At 41.0% G+C, this 16,681-nt stretch overlaps 1 long non-coding RNA gene across 1 annotated transcript; it reads left to right on the forward strand.

Annotated features, from left to right (window-relative positions):
- The first annotated feature begins 2,137 nt into the window (after window positions 1–2,137).
- LOC118362058 (uncharacterized) lies at window positions 2,138–4,514 on the forward strand. Its single transcript, XR_004821141.2, has 4 exons — window positions 2,138–2,668; window positions 3,872–3,970; window positions 4,132–4,268; window positions 4,388–4,514. It is a non-coding gene; the product is annotated as an uncharacterized LOC118362058 (long non-coding RNA).
- Window positions 4,515–16,681: the final 12,167 nt, after the last annotated feature.

A 16,681-nucleotide genomic window follows, 5' to 3' on the forward strand; every position in this document is an offset into this window, starting at 1 on the left:
CTACCTTCAGTATATACATATTTTACACATTTTACAGACACAATCTATTTTACAATAGTTATATTTTGTTTGTTTTTAGTCCATCCTCTATTTCTTATGTCCATCCAGTTTGATTTCTATTTGTAACTTGTGCCATTTCACAACATTTCTGAACCTACATATACATCTTACAGACCCCGTATGTTTTACATTGGTTATCTTGTTATTAGTCCCACCCTTCAGCTCCATTTAAACCCTCCCATCTATCTCTTAACACCATCCATTTTGGATTTCTATTTGCCATATATTTTTCAACTGTGCTGTGATGCTTCACAAAAGTACTGAACCTTTCTATTCTCATAGCTTCTACAGATTATAAATTAAAGATACATTTTTGCTAAAATAATTACTATATTATTGATTGATTGACTATGGCTTTTCAAATCACCCAGTGTTGCTATCTGCAGCGTTAGTTCTAGGCAAATGTTGCAATTCTTCAGCCATTCCTGGACCTGTGACCAAAAACGAGCTACACATGGACAATAACAAAATAAATGATCTAATGACTCTGCCTCCTCACAGCAAAATCTGCAGAGCTGGGAAGATTGTATCCCCCATATATATATAACATTCTATTGGTTGCAAGAATTTTGTATAGTAGTTTAAATGGAAAAATGTGAAGTTTTGAATCCAGCGTTGTTTTGCGTGTCAATTCATAAACCATGTGCCATGGAATGTGTTCATCAAAAATCTCTTCCCAACTATTTTGCTATTTTTATGGCACAGCTGTCAATTTTTTGTTCCTTAAATGAAATTTGTATATGTTTTTATCTATCACACTTTTCTTTAACCATTTATGTTCTTTAATACAGGGCTGACATACAAGTTCCTCACTTTTTTCCCCTTCTACTTGCCTCTTCCATTTTTGTGGTAATACTGCTGTTGGTTGTCATTTTTGGTAGAGCAGACATTTCCATATGTCCGTGTTAGCTGCATGTGTGACATAACTCCACCAGTCCTATTTATGATATCATTAACTAAACTTATACCTTTTTTAAACATTTAATCAAATCATTTTTTTATATTTGAGTTTAACCACAATATGTCTTGTATTATTTGTTCTGTCTTAGGTGGATTAAACTGAAATTGCAACCAACTTTCTAAGGCTTGGACTTGGCCTTTTACCAAATACAGTTACCTTCTTCATACCACCGATACCTTGTCACCACACGACTGATTGGCTCAATAAGGAATTTATTTTCACAAATCAACTTTTTACAAGGCACACCTGTTAATAGAAATGCATTCCAGGTGACTACCTCATGAAGCTAGTTGAGAGAGTGCCAAGCTGTCATCAAGGCAAAGGGTGGCTACTTTGAAGAATCTCAAATATATAATATATATTTGTTTAACTCTTTTTGATTACTAAATTATTCTGTATGTGTTATTTCATAGTTTTGATGTCTTCACTATTATTCTATAATGTAGAAAATAGTCAAAATAAAGAGAAACCCTTGAATGAGTAGGTGTGTCCACATTTTTGACTGGTACTGTGTATTTTTTTGATACCTAAAGGGCCCTAAAATTCTAAATCGAATAGCTAAATGATCTTTGGTATGACCATCATAAAACAATTCCTTGTGTTAGCTCAGGACTCACAAACATTTCCCAAACCCCATGCCCACTAACGTTGCTTCTCTGTATGGAGCGATCGATAGAGCAGCAGAATTCAATTGTCATAACCCTTCCCATTGATCTAATAATAAGGGCTCAGTTAATTCTGTAATGTTTAAGTATTACAGATTCCGCAATAGAAATGTAAAAGTGATTTCCGATTGAGCCGACATGCAGCGTTTACCGTGAACGCAGTCTCCGCTAAAGCGGGAACATTGCCTTAACATTTCAATCAGGCTGTACAGCTGAACTTCTATGATGCGGATTGAATAGAGCCATAAGTGCTTTTCCACATGGAATTTGCCCTGTTCTTTATCCATGCATGGGCACCAAGCAGACTAAGACTAAATAGGTTTGATATTGACCCAAAGCAAAGTGATCTTGGTATTTCTCCGCCTCAATGCTGCTGCAGCACTTAGTGCAAATATAGCCATCAATTAACGTAACCACTGATTGTCTGGTTTATGGGTGGGTTTAAAACAAATAAAAATGTCAGATGCCATCTATATAGTTGGATGACCTATTGTGTCACCCAATACTTTTTGTTGAAGAAGCCCTATCATTCTCTAGGGTACATGGAAAATGTACAAATTAAAAGCTAGGGTCGACCTCTGCCTGATATCAGCTTAATGAGGAAGGATGAAAACGTGAGGGCGTTCAATACCAACTGGTATCAAACGTATAGTTAGTTGGTTAACCAAGTCGCCTGGATTGCTGGCCTTGCCTGCTTTTTGGAAATACTGCACCTTGGTCGAAAGGTGGGTACAGTAACCTGAAGAACATCGATCATTCAGCTAAACTGCAAAACAAATGTAGGCATATAAATGCCCACATCAGATTCAAGTTTCTGGGAAAAAAGCTGCATCGATCATGACGAAGGTCTGCGTTTTCAAACCGCTACCAAGCTGCTTATCAACACCACGGCGTTTTTGGGCATGCAATCATTTGCTTTTAGAGGACATGACGAGAGGAAAAGCACTGCCAACAAGGGCAACTATACAAGGAGCTTGCAGAGGTAATTGTGCTTTACTTGCTGAACATATGGAACTTTCTACTGTCTTTTCTGGGATGTTGAAAACAATTCCGAATGATTTGATAGCTTCCATTGCATCATCCAATAAAAGTTGGATTAAAGACCAGTGTTGACGCAGCGCATTTTTTTTTGTGTACGCTCAAATAGACTTTCCACCTTCCTCCGGTATTTATTTAGCAAAGATAACACACAATCACTCCGGACAGACGCAAGCAAAAACTCATGACATAAATGTTGCAGCAGCCTAGGCTACACCTAAACATTAGAAATCTGACATGCTGTATGGGATGAAAACAATACTTTTTTTCAGTCGGATCAACTGTAGGCTATTAATAAGAGTAACTGCATACAGCCTATGCGCCCCGTCTATCTGGTCAGGATAAACTAATTGGTAACATTATGTATTTATAGTCCATTTGTGTGTCAGGAGAAAATGTGAATGTGATTCAATTTAGTTTATATTCACAATTGGGCTGGCTAGGCTGCCTATACGTCCAGTATGATTAACTGGAATTAATCAATCAACATAATAGTGATGACATTTTTACAAGGCCTACAGTTGCATAGGCCTGCATGATGCAAACATGCAGAAAGCAAGCTTAGTTAGCCCTGTGAGTTCTAATGCCTATCAGTTGTTGTTTGTGTCTGGTAAGAGGAAATCCCCCTCCCAATATAGTCTAAATATAATGTATATCAACAAATGTAAGGTAGCTGCAGTTTGACAGGGTTTTCATTCCACCCCCAGGGCCAGGAGTTTTTTTCAGGAGTTTTTTAAAACCATGTTACCTGATTAGGAAACACTGGTCCCATCATAGCCCTTATAAAACCTTTTTATAACTGATTAATCACTGTCATACCTTATAGGATCCAGTGTTTTCCTAGTTAGGTTAACATATAAGGAATAACTCCAGGGCCCATGGTGTAAAAATTGCCCCACCGCTCTGGGACCTATGGTGCCACCAGTCTGCTTGCAATTGTCAGTTATCGTCAGGTATGTGAATGATCATGGCTTTATTCAGGAATGTTTCTTGGGCTACTTTGATGTGTCAAGTGCGTGAGATGCGTAGTCTGTGTTTGACTTTATGAAATTTGAGATGTCTTGAGTTTAAGTTCATAGAGAAACTTGTTGTCCAAACCTACGATGGCGCAGCTGTAATGGAATGTATCTGTTATTTGTATTTGCAGCTAACTCTCCTCCTGTTCCCTGATTTTAAGAGGTGATGACTACTCCACTCCACTACCATTGTCAACTTTCTTCTTACATTAACTGAAGCCACGTCTCAGGTGCCCTTATCAATTTTCTCTCATTACTGTATGTAGAGTCAATCACATACACAATCACATTATTACACATCAATGATTTGACTCCTTGCTTGGACTAACTCATTCTTAGCTCTTTCGTCTAACTGTGTAGTGTGTTGTGTTATTGTTTTTAGTCTTCTCAGTCAAATCCTGCCCGGCACTTGTCAAGCCTCGGCCTCGGCTCATGCCTCGGCTCATGCCTCGGCTCATGCCTCGGCTCATGCCTCGGCTCATGCCTCATACCCTCATTCAATCACTGCTGTGATCCCTTTCCAACACTGTAAGTTACCCTCTCATTCCCATTCCCCATAATATTGTACTATGAATGTCTTTATTAAATACTTTAGGTTAAAAATAATTTGTCTTTGACGATTTTTGAAACACAATTTCTCATCCCAGTGCATTCCGAGCCTATGCCGTGGGTCTCCCATCCTCCTCAATTATTCAAGTCACCAGTCTCCAATGGTCTTCACTATTATTCTACAATGTAGAAAATAGTAAAAATAAAGAAAATTCCTTGAATGGGTAGGTGTGTCCAAACTTTTTGACTATTTACACATTTTTCCATATGTGATTCTGTTATTCAATGCGTTTCAATGGGCTAAAAATAGTAATCCAGGATTCAACAAAAAAATAGACAATGCATATATAGGCCAAGGGTTTCAAGCTTTGGTTGATTTCAAATGGAATCTACAAATTCATAAAAAATATAAAAAATGGATTCACGTCTCCAACCAAAAATGTAATTTAAAGAATACAACTAAATCAAATCAAACTGTATTTAAAGTGCATTTAAAGTTTGATTTGATTTAGTCCTACTAATTAAGTTAGAATTTTGGTTGAAATGGAGGTGTGAATCCAACGAATCAGTTATTAATTTGTGGAAAAGCTGGAATTAAAGCCAGACCCAATGGCACAGATAAAACGATCTAAGGATCCATCTCCTTAAAATGTGTGTATGTGGTTGCATTGACAACCAAACACAATTTGCTTTTGCAGTACAGTAAATAGTCTAACTTTTCGACCAGTTAAATTATATGTTGGATTTAGTTTTCCATCTCAACAAAAAACAAGGCAACAGTAAACATGTCGTCCCCACGAATGATGCAGTGCACCCCATTGGGCCAATTAAGAGCTAGCGTGTGACTAACATATTTCAGTTCATTACTATAGCTCCCACCTTGGGCCAATCAGTGTAATTTGGTAAATCCCTGATCTCTATGACAAGACGCATTATTCACCCACGTTTCATCAAAATCGGACCAGTGCTGTCTGGGATATTGCGTGTGACAAATGTATGAACAGACAGAGACAGATCCACAGTCCCCTCCCTGATTTCATAGTTTATTAAGCCAGTGGCTCATGTGGAACTATCCAAGCAGTAGATACATCTCCTTTAACTGTTGATATTTGGTTGCGTTGTCAACCAAACACAATTCAACATTACATTTTGTAATACAGTAAAAAGCCTCAAGTTTAGGCTACAACCTAATGTATGTAATGTCCCACTGTTTAGATTGCTTATGTTTATAAGAACTGAGGTCGGGGCGCCCTTGTACTTTAGTTGAACTTTACTCAGATGTATGCTGGTATTACATAGTTCACATGGCATATCACTTCCGCTGTCTGGCTACTGTCAAATGCGGAACTGGAATCACACAGTACGAATACACAAACTGGATTATGGCATAATGTTCACTACGTTACATTTTAAAAGCATTTATTCAATTTACAGATTAGTAACACATCCCTATCCACATTTTGAGGTTACTGTAACAAGACATGTCTTATGTAATCATAGAAAGTGTGCATGTTCAAGATAGCATGCAAATGTCACAGGTCTGTGGAGATTTTCACAATTGCTATAACAATCTGCGCAGAATCTCAAACGGCATTGATCACTTGCACCATGTACTTAAATAATCTCAATTACAATCCAGGTCATTTGGTTGTGCTACTGTCTCTAGAGACAGCAGGGGCAGTAGAGATACTCTGATTGATCGGCTATGAAAAGCCAACTGACATTTACTCCTGAGGTGCTGACCTGTTGCACCCTCTACAACCACTGTGATTATTATTATTTGACCCTACTGGTCATCTATGAACATTTGAACATCTTGGCCATGTTTTGTTATCTCCACCCGGCACAGCCAGAAGAGGACCGACCACCCCTCAGCCTGGTTCCTCTCTAGGTTTCTTCCTAGGTTCTGGCCTTTCTAGGGAGTTCTTCCTAGCCACTGTGCTTCTACACTTGCATTGCTTGCTGTTTGGGGTTTTAGGCTGGGTTTCTGTACAGCACTTTGTGACATCAGCTGATGTGTAAAGGGCTTTATAAATACGCTTGATTGATTGAATCGCATTGATCAACATATCAACCAAATAATGACCCAATTTTCCACATTGAAATGACGTGGTGTGCCCAGTGGGACCTTATTTCCCTTCCTCCTGTCCAATGCTAATTTCAGGTCTGCTGCGTGCAAACTTGAACATCGGAAAATCTGTGCAACTTCCGGTGCTCGTTTACGATGAACACTGAGTACCCGGTTTAAGTTACAGTTGGCCACTGTGGCTATTTGATCATAATGTAGGCCTACCAGAGTGACCTACCATCAAAAACAATGGAGAAAATGCATCCCCTAACATTTTAACATGGAAATGTCCTTTTTAAGACATGAAAAAAAAAACTCTTCACCTGACTTGCTTTTCAAAGATGGCTAGAAATGCACACATTTTGTGCTCTTGTAGAAAACAACCACTCCCCCCATTGTTGACAATAAGTGAGCTATAACTGGGTTAACTCACAAACTACTAAAGTAAATGAACAAATTTGCACAGGTGGCTACATGCAGTTCTCGCTTTGATCTCAAAACAAGCACATCTACTCAAAACCGCTCATGCTGTCCAGTTCAAAGTGAATGGCACAGATCCATATATGGCAATGTTTATATGCATACAGTCCTATTGCAGCTCTGATTTGGTGATGGCGCACCAAGTCTTGCATGTCAATGCAATAGAATCCTACTCCAATGCAGTTGCCTATACGAAACTCTCTTGCACAATGAGTTTCGCATACTAAGTCTTGCATAGTGTTTTGGTAAGTTACATTGAAACGGGCTAATATTGCGTTGATTCGAGCACAATTCCCACAGCAGAGCGAAACGTTGATAGTGTTAATAAATAAAGGGGAAAACTCTGGAAAGTTGAGTGAAGTTCAACCTTGTGCTTTTCTGCAAGCTGATATTTCTCCTGGGTGGCAGTCCCCTGTGTACTCGTGCAGCTTAGAGGGAACATTGCTCCTGTCTCATATGACAGGTCCTACATGTGGTGGGCCCACAGTAGGCTTCAACCCATCATCCAACAATGTAATATTCCACTGGTGTCATGCAAGACTTCCTGGTCTGTCAACCATTTCCTCCACTTTTCTCAGCCCTTTCAAAAATTAGATCATCACAAAAGTTGACGGAAACCTGAAAATCAAACTCTCACATTCTATGCCAGCAACTGCAGTGAGTTGATTGGAAATCCTCTTAAGACGCTGATCATAGTTTCAGATCAGGAAAATGCCCATCTTTGTCTAAGGGTTTCTCAAGTAGTGAATTTCAATCAGTTCATCCATTGACTTTCAAAATGACCACAATAATGAACACTCTTCATCATTGCAAGACAAGTCAATCAACTGTGCTTAGTGCATGCTCCCCAGTGCATCACAAACACCCATTGGAGCACCGTGCTTAAGGTGCTGTCAATAAATGCTCCACCTTGCAAGGGAATGGACACTCATTTCCCTTCAACATTTGTCTCGTCTATTTTTTTTCCACATCTATTCTCAGATATTGACACATGCAGCAACCGCATGACACTTCCCTTTATTAGTCCCACTTAAAAATGAATTAGCAATCTTTGTTGAGATCAACCGGCAACCTTTTTTCAGCCCCCTTATGTTATGATGTTTGTTTTGGGACCGCGAGCACATCTGAAATGGCCAACAAGTCTTCCATGTGCAATATGATACAATTATATTTATGTTTGCACTCTGCAGGTGACCATATGGTGCCCATGAGTAACACAGTAATAAAACAACACACATATGGTATGTGGTGAGAAAAAAAAACACTTCAACACTGCATATATCAACTGGGAAAAACATTGTCTGAATAACAATGTCCTAGAGAGTGCATGTCTCAAACACCACACTGTTGCACTAAAACGTCAAAGGGTGACTCAAACACCTTGTTCCTGTGAAGTGCTACCCTTTTATCAAGACAGTGTTTGAAACAGATGGCAGAAGCCACAAGGTAAATGGTGCACTTCCATGGATAGTGTATTCTAACTCTATGCATTGACACTGGTATAGGGATGCAGTACTTTCATACAGACTTACAAGCAGTTGCACAAATAGACACATGATACACTATGTATACGAAAGCATGTGGACACCCCTTCAAATGAGTGGATTCGGCTATTTCAGCCACACCCCTCGTTGGTGTATAAAATGTGGCACACCGTCATGCAATCTCCATAGACAAACATTAGCAGAAGAACGGTATTACTGAAGAGCTCAGTGACTTTCAACGTGGCACCATTATAGGATGCCACCTTTCCAACAAGTCAGTTTTGTCAAATTTCTGCCTGCTAGAGCTGCCCCGGTCAACTGTAAGTGCTGTTATTGTGAAGTGGAGACCTCTAGGAGCAACAACGGATCAGCTGCGAAGTGGTAGGCCACACAAACTCACAGAACGGGACCGCCGAGTGCTGAAGCGCTTAGTGAGCAAAAAACATCTGTCCTCGGGTTCCACACTCACTACTGAGTTCCAAACTGCCTCTGGAAGCAACGTCAGCACAATAACTGTTCATCGGGAGCTTCATGAAATGGTTTTCCAAGGCCGAGCACACACAAGCCTAAGAGCACCATGCGCAATGAATGCCAAGTGCCGTCTGGAGTGGTGTAAAACTCGCCGCCATTGATCTCTGGAATGGGTTTACCATCTGGCAGTCCAACGGACAACTCTGGGTTTGGCGGATGCCAGGAGAACGTTACATCCCCGAATGCATAGTGCCAACTGTAAAGTTTGGTGGAGGAGGAATAATGGTCTTGGGCTGTTTTCATGGTTCAGGCTCCTTAGTTCCAGTGAAGGGAAATCTTAACGCTACATGACATTCTTGATGATTCTGTGCTTCCAGCTTTGTGGCAACAGTTTGGGGAAGGCCCTTTCCTGTTTCAGTAAACCTTTTAGTTGTTCACTGATGTCACACTGACACTGACTCTTACTAAACTAGAGACTGCCATTGTCTTTATATTACTTATCAGCATGTCTTATTTGTTGATATCATGGCTATTTATGAGTGCCTTTTAATCACGTATGCTGTGTGTTGTTTACATTGAATGCCTTTCACGAAATGTCTTACATTCTCACATGTGAAATCGAATTGAATCGCATGGACTGTTTTGCTTGCTTGCATGGTGTGCCGTGATTCCACAGATTGGCATGGATGAAAGTGACATTGATCAGCTGTTGCCAATTCCCTATCACCTCCTCCCTCTCCAAAATACGTTTAACAAAACTATAAACACAACATACCCCCTTTTCTCCCCAATTTCGTGGTATCCAATTGTATCCAATTGTTAGAATATCTGGTGTAACAACCATTTGTCTTCTGCAGCGCGACACATCTCCTTCACATGGGGTTGATCATATTGTCCCACTCTTCAATGGCTGTGCGAAGTTACTGGATATTGGCGGGAACTGGAACACGCTGTAGTACACGTTGATCCAGATCATCCCAAACAGGGTCAATGGGTGACATGTATGGTGAGTATGCAGGCAATGGAAGAAATGGGACATTTTGAATTGTGTACAGATCCTTGCGACATGGGGCCATGCATTATCCTGCTGAAACATGAGGTGATGGTGGCGAATGAATGGCACGACAATGGGCTCCAAGATCTCGTCATGGTAGCTCTCTACATTCAAATTGCCATCAATAAAATGCAATTGTGTTCGTTGTCCAAAGCTTATGCCTTCCCACTGCCACCATGGGGCACTCTGTTCACAACTTTGACATCAGCAAACCGCTCGCCCACACGACGACATACATGCTGTCTACCATCTGCTCCGTGCATATGAAACCGGGATTCATCCGTGAAGAGCACACTTCTCCAGCATGCCAGCGGCCATAGAAAGTGAGCATTTGCCCACTGAAGTCGGTTACGACGCCGAACTGCAGTCAGGTCAAGACCCTGGTGAGGACGACGAGCACGCCGATGACAGAAATTCTTCAGTTGTGCAAACCCACAGTTTTATCAGCTGTCCAGGTGGCTGGTCTCTGACGATCCCGCAGGTGAAGAAGCCGGATGTGGAGGTCCTGGGCTGGCATGGTTACACGTGGTCTGCGGTTGTGAGGCCGGTTGGACGTACTGCCAAATTATGGATGGCTGGCAATGAGACGGGAGGAGAGGTGGGCCTGGAAACAGGAGTCAAAGGGCTGTGAGGCAAGCGCTTAATCCTGGACACATGAAAAGTGGAATGTATACGGAGGGTACAGGGCAACAGAAGATGAACAGCAGTGGGACTAAGGACTTTAGAGATGGGGAAAGGACCAATAAAAGGGGGGTAAAGTTTACGGGACTCCACCCGGAGAGGCAGGTCCCGCGTAGACAGCATACCCTCTGCCCTAGACGATAGCGGGGAGCCAGAGTGGAGGTAGAGGTAGTCTTGAGGAGAGCAGACCGAGCTCTCTTCCAGATGACCTCTTCTTCTTGCTTCGGGAAGATCGGGGGCTGATACCCCATGGAGCACTCGAAGGGAGAGAGCCCAGTGGCCGAGCAGTACCCCACCCACACAAGTTGTCGGCTCCAGGTCGTGGGGTTGGTTGAGACGAGACACCTAAGTGTTGTCTCCAGGCCTTGATTGGCACACTCAGACTGGCAATTGGACTGGGGATGAAATCCAAAGGACAGGCTGGCTGACGACCCAATGAGGGTGCAGAGAACGCCTTCCAGAATCAGGACGCAAATTGAGGACCACGATCAGAGACAATTTATTTTATTTCACCTTTATTTACCAGGTAGGCCAGTTGAGAACAAGTTCTCATTTACAACTGCAACCTGGCCAAGATAAAGCAAAGCAGTGCGACAAAAACAACAACAGAGTTACACATAAACAAACGTACAGTCAATAACACAATAGATAAGAAAAATATAAAAATCTATGTACAGTGTGTGCAAATGTAGAAGAGTAGGGAGGTAGGCAATTATTAGGCCATAGAGGCGAAATAATTACAATTTAGCTGCAGTTCATTCCAGGCAGCAGAGAACTGGAAGGAAAGGCGGCCAAAAGAAGTGTTGACTTTGGGGGTGACCAGTGCAATATACCGGCTGGAGCGCGTGCTATGGGTGGGTGGTGACCAGTGAGCTGAGATAAGGCGGGGCTTTACCTAGCAAAGACTTATAGATGACCTGGAGCCAGTGGGTTTGGCGACGGATATGTAGCGAGGGCCAGTCAACGAGAGCATACAGGTCGCAGTGGTGGGTAGTATATGGGGCTTTGGTGACAAAACGGATGGCACTGTGATAGACTACATCCAGTTTGCTGAGTACAGTTTTGGGGGCTATTTTGTAAATGACATCGCCCAAGTCAAGGATCGTTAGGATAGTCAGTTTTACGGGGGTATGTTTGGCAGCATGAGTGAAGGAGGCTTCGTTGTGAAATAGGAAGCCGATTCTAGATTGAATTTTAGATTGGAGATGCTTAATGTGAGTCTGCAAGGAGAGTTTACAGTCTAACCAGACACCTACAGTTGAAGTCGGAAGTTTACATACACTTAGGTTGTAGTCATTAAAACTAGTTTTTCAACCACTCCACAAAGTCGGTTAGGACATCTACTTTGTGCATGAAGTAATTTTTCCAACAATTGCTTACAGACTATTATTCATTTATATTTCATTTATAATTCACTGTATCACAATCCCTGTTGGTCTGAAGTTTACATACACTAAGTTGACTGTGCCTTTAAACAGCTTGGAAAATTCCAGAAATTATGTCATGTCTTTAGAAGCTTCTTATAGGCTAATTGACATATACCAGCTCTGTCAGAAGGAATGGGCCAAAGTTCACCCAACTCATTTCGGGAAGCTTGTGGAAGGCTACTCGAAACATTTAACCCAAGTTAAACAATTTATAGACAATGCTACCAAATACTAATTGAGTGTATGAAAACTTCTGACCCACTTGGAATGTGATGATAGAAATTAAAGCTGAAATCAATCATTCTCTCTACTATTATTTCACATTCTTAAAATCAAGTGTTGATCCTAACTGACCTAAAACAACAAATTTTACTAGGATTAAATGTCAGGAATTGTGAAAAACTTTGGTTAAATGTAGTTGGTAGGTGTATGTAAACGTCCTATTTCAACTGTAGATGAATACTGACAGGTTGTTTCTCCTCATACCCTCACACACTTAAAATGTTTGAGAGAGAGAGCAAGCGAGAGAGATAATGGCTAAAATGTTGAGTGTATTGATACATATTGTGTTATTTCTTATGTTATATTGTATAAATAGTTCCCCCCAAAAATTCTCACTGTTTTTTGCATAGATTTCATAACATATTTCATAACATTCAGTGCCCTCTACTGGTCAAATAGTCAATTGCATACACATCCTCATGTACATTAACACATACTTCTGTTTGTACACGTATACACATGCACACACACGGTGGACACACACACACAAATTGCCTGGTCATCTGTCAGCATTGATTTCATTTATTTCAAAATGCTGAAGTGTGATTTGTTATGACTGAGCATGAGATGGTCAACTAAGTGAACAGATTCGATTTGATCTGCTGGTGGCGTCAACGAACTGTGACAAAACAACAAACTGTAGCGCTACATGAAAAAATGTCATACATTACATTTTATAACACCTGAGCTGTGCTTTTATTGCAAACAAATTAACTTACACTCCAATACATCAAAAGAATGAGATTGGAACTGAAAACACCAGAAAACACAAAACAGTCACCTTGGTTGACTTCCTAATGCTTCATTAGGCAGAAATGACTGATATCACAAACAATCAATCTTTCACATGCTGTCTGTGTCAGCATCAGCTCAGACATTAATCACAGGGGACAGAAAGGGACAGAACATCCACTGGTAATACCACTGGTGGTGTCCTGAAGCTCTCTTTCTATCTCTCTCTCTCTCTCTCTCTCTCTCTCTCTCTCTCTCTCTCTCTCTCTCTCTCTCTCTCTCTCTCTCTCTCTCTCTCTGTCTCTCTCTCTTCCTATCTCTCTCTCTGTGTCTCGCTCTATGTGTGTGTGTGTCTCTCTCTCTCTGTCTCTCTCTCTTTCTCCTTCCTTCTCTGTTCAACAGATCATGCATAAAACATGGCCCTAGATCGGCATCTCCTTTGATTTTGGCCAACAGCCCTGAAAGAGATACTCCATGGAGGCTGACTGTCTGCAAGGCTGGATGAGCCGGCTAGAAGATTGATACACGTCAGTTGCCATGGTGACGGCAGACCTGCCCTGCATGCTGATATCCAATCAGATCCCAAGTAGGTAGTAACAGGGCTCTGTTGACATGTGGACAGGTGTCTTACTATGACGTTGTCACTCCACATACAGTACATATAGTCACAAGACTCATTGGGAAGATGGGCAAAATCTCAGGAACAACTATTTTTGAATCCTGATCAATTCTGTGTCCCTCTGTGCGCTTGGTATGCTACCGTAGAGATGCAGCTGTGGGCTCAGGTGGATTAGAGGTCACATTAGGGCTGTGGCAGTCATGAAATTCTGTCAGCCGGTGATTGTCAAGCAAATAACTGCCGGTCTCACCGTAATTGAATGTTAATTAACATAAACACATTTAGCATCTCCTGGCCTCCACACTGATGCAGACCTTTGAACATCTACATGTTATAAAGTCTAATAAATCCATATAATATAGCCTACATCTTCACGAGAAATCGATTATTTATTTTAGAAAGGTCTAAAGAAGCATGATATGAAATGTTTGTCTATTTCGGAAAAGAAGAATAGCATACACTGAGTTCTCCTTATGTTAGGTCCTGATGTGGCTTTGGCAAAAGGCTGTGGGCTACACTAGCTTGTTCAGCAGGCAATATTTGCTTATAATTCCGTGGCATTATATTATAGTATGAAGAATATAATTGAAAAAAAATCAGAATAAAATCTAAATATTCCTCTAAATGATTTGAGGGAGTGCGTACATGTGGCTATTCTGTGTTGAGTGGTTAACAAAGAAATAGGTACTCCTATATGCTTCATTTAGAGTTATTCATCTATCCTTATGTAACAAGTGCGCTGAAAGTCGGGAAGCAAGTTCAGGGAGTGAGTGTTTTAATAAATCAAATAAACGATGAACACAAACAACGCACCGACATGAAAACAGATTCAATTATACCTGAGGAAAGAACCAAGGAGAGTGACAGAAATAGGGAAGATAATCAAGGAGGTGAGGGAGTCCAGGTGAGTGTCATGAGGCGCAGGTGTGCGAGACAATGCTGACAGGTATGCTGGATAATCAGCAGCATGATGACCTAGAGGCCGGAGAGGGAGTATACATTATACTTTAGTTGTTCTATATCCATGCCTTTTGTGGTCCGGAGTGCTGCATTGTGCCCTTCTCCTTGAGTGCTGTGCAATCTGAAGCGCCTCTCACTCACATGGCTCTCTATCACCTGATGTGGCCTTTCTCACAGGCTACAAGTGAAGACCAACACATTGGTTACGCAACTGCGCGCGTTCTTATCCAATTCTGAGGTGTATATTGAAGATATTCTATTCTCTGTGAGAAATAAATATTCCAAACATAGTCTGGGACAGTTGTGAAGTGCAGTAAATCCCAAATTAATAAAAAAAAATCAGTTTTAACATAATGTGGCTGACGCAACAGATCAGAATGTTTAGCTTAAAATGATGATAAACTATTAGGCAATTTTTTCACATTATAAGCACAGTATTGCGCACATGGCAGTAAGCTATAAGAATGTTCCATTAGTGGAAAACACCATTATTAAAAGTGACCACCAATGCGATTATGCATGTAATGCTTTTATTATAACGGTGCATTTTTATAGTGAATATTATCTTCCCCAAACTTGAAACTCACGTGCTGCTTATGTATGCCAGTTAGGATCTACACCCCTTGTAAAGGGGATTCATGTGCTTAATTTTTAAAAGTTATTTGGCTACTTTAGTTGTAATACAAACCTTATCGAAACACATAGGCCTACGGGCTAGGCTACAGGAGGTATGCGTCTATGATTCTAAAAAGTCGCAAAAAAAGGCAGTTTCTTATGCTGGACGTCATAGTGTCACGCTCTGACCATAGAGAACCTTTTTATTCTCTATTTTGGTTAGGTCGGGGTGTGAATAGGGTGGGTGATCTAATGTGTGTATTTCTATGTTGGCCTGGTATGGTTCCCAGTCAGAGGCAGTTGTTTATCGTTGTCTCTTATTGGGGATCATATTTAGGCAGCCATTTCCCTACTGTGTTTTGTGGGATCTTGTTTATGTGTAGTTGCCTGTGAGCACGCCATAGCTTCACGTATCGTTTGCTTTAAAAAAAAAATGTTTTGTGCTTTTCACAAATAAAAAGATGTGGAACCCATCTCACGCTGCGCCTTGGTCCGAATGTTATTTCGACAAGCGGGACACATAGTATATAAGTGATAGTGTATAATTCACAAGTGATAGGCTAATATTGGCACCCATCAGAGTATTCTTGATTTAATCGTGTCTTTACATATACTAAATAATGTGTGAAATTTGTTTTGATTAAAATGGACCATTATCATGCACCTGTATTAAAACTGGGCAGCAGGGAAAAAATACATGTCTATGCACTTATATAGTGAAAGGAGGACGCTTTTCCCCGTGGTTTATTTTCATGTCAGCCAGGTAGGCTATACTCCTGTTGTAAATACAAGCAATGTGCTTAATATTAGGAAAGTTGAGAAATAAATATAGTAGGCCCTGCCTATAGAAAGATAATGGGAACCTCCTTTTTAGAGGCCATAACTCTGTTTTCTCGCTCATTTGCATAGCCTATAGAAATGTTGCGCAACCTGAGCTCATGGGCTACAATGAAGTGTTTGATTCGATTTTCAATGACATTTGAATCGATGTCAGAGTGATTAGAGGGACAATAGAGTGCTGAGTACCAGGTAGTTAGCAAGTTTGGTAGGCTCCTAATGAAGATCAGCAGCATCAGAGCTTGGAGAAGCTTAATTACCGCGACTAAACGGTCACGTGGAATTTGACTGCATTCATGACTCATGACTGCTGGTGTGGCGGTAATATGGTCACCGCAACAGCCCTAGGTCACATTCATATTCTCTGAAAGGGAAGCCTTGTCATAAATCCACCTATCTTTCTAAGGACATTTGCTGTTCTGGTTGCGGACAGAGACAGATACCTTCTCAACCCTGAGTGCCGCAGCCAGCCACCAGAACCATGTTCCTATTCATATTTACATTCTAAGAATATGGCCTTGCCTATTTGAGTGACTGTGTCACGTTCGTTGTAAGGATCGGACCAAGGCGCAGCATGAGTAGAGTTCCACATAATAAATCGACACTCACTGAACAAAACAACCAAACGAACCGTGAAGCCACTGATGTGCACTAAGGCAACTATACATAGACAAGATCCCAC

This window comes from Oncorhynchus keta, chromosome 29, assembly GCF_023373465.1.
Source record: "Oncorhynchus keta strain PuntledgeMale-10-30-2019 chromosome 29, Oket_V2, whole genome shotgun sequence".
Taxonomy (NCBI): domain Eukaryota; kingdom Metazoa; phylum Chordata; class Actinopteri; order Salmoniformes; family Salmonidae; genus Oncorhynchus; species Oncorhynchus keta.